Source organism: Desmodus rotundus, chromosome 5, assembly GCF_022682495.2.
Source record: "Desmodus rotundus isolate HL8 chromosome 5, HLdesRot8A.1, whole genome shotgun sequence".
In the NCBI taxonomy this organism is placed as follows: Eukaryota; Metazoa; Chordata; class Mammalia; order Chiroptera; family Phyllostomidae; genus Desmodus; species Desmodus rotundus.
The window spans coordinates 38,133,449-38,134,282 of record NC_071391.1 but is presented as its reverse complement, the minus strand read 5'-3'; the positions used below and the strand labels follow the sequence as shown (position 1 = coordinate 38,134,282).

The following is an 834-nucleotide window of genomic DNA, read 5'->3' as shown; positions in this document are numbered from 1 at the left end:
AACAGCTGTGGAAATCTGAGCGCTGAGTAAAAGATCCATTAACTGCAGATAACTCACCCAAAATGTTCCTTTTCTTTTGGTCATTTTAGGCAGCCTCACTTTTGCTGGGGCTGGGTTAGCTGGTAATACAGATGCTCCACTCAGGGTGGCATGCCGACAGACCTCTCCATCTGGAGAGGCTGCCAGGCCTTCCTGCTGGACACTGGCAGCCCAGGCCACTTTCCCAGGCTAAAACAGCTTTTCCTAAAATCTGGTCTAGGGCATTCTGCCAACCCACAGTCAGGCGGTGGGCACCCTGCTGGCATATCCAGCAACATATTTCGAACACTCAGTTAGCTCAATCACCTCTCCCACCAAGATGTCCCCTCTGACCTGTCCTACCCCTGGGTTTCTGTACACAGAGAATGAGACAGAGGGAGAGAGAGAGAGAAACTAGCAGTGTCTTATAGGAATAGGCAAGGCAGCAGTGTTTGCTTCTGTAGCACATATCCTAAAATGGGAAGGATACAAAGATAGCATGGCCCTGGGCAAAGATGACATAAAAATTCATGAAGTGTTCCATATTTTAAATTTTTTTTAAAAATTGGCACCATATACCTACCTATCACCTGCTGTGTCAGGCATTACATTCAAGCCTCGCAATGACCCTGAGAGAAGGTATTATTATCCCATTTTACAGATAAGGAAATGGAGGCGGAAGCTTTAAGTAACTTAGTGAAAGCCACACAGCTTGTAAATGGCAGAGCTGGCATTTAAATCCAGGTTTATCTGCTTGCAAAGCATGTTTATTTAACCACCACACTGAATTGCCTCCTCGGCAGCAAAGTGGCTATT

At 46.0% G+C, this 834-nt stretch overlaps 1 non-coding gene across 1 annotated transcript; it reads left to right on the top strand.

Annotated features, from left to right (window-relative positions):
* The first annotated feature begins 466 nt into the window (after positions 1-466).
* LOC112303504 (U6 spliceosomal RNA) lies at positions 467-568 on the top strand. The gene has a single exon (XR_002974653.2). It is a non-coding gene; the product is annotated as a U6 spliceosomal RNA (small nuclear RNA).
* The last annotated feature ends 266 nt before the right edge of the window (positions 569-834 follow it).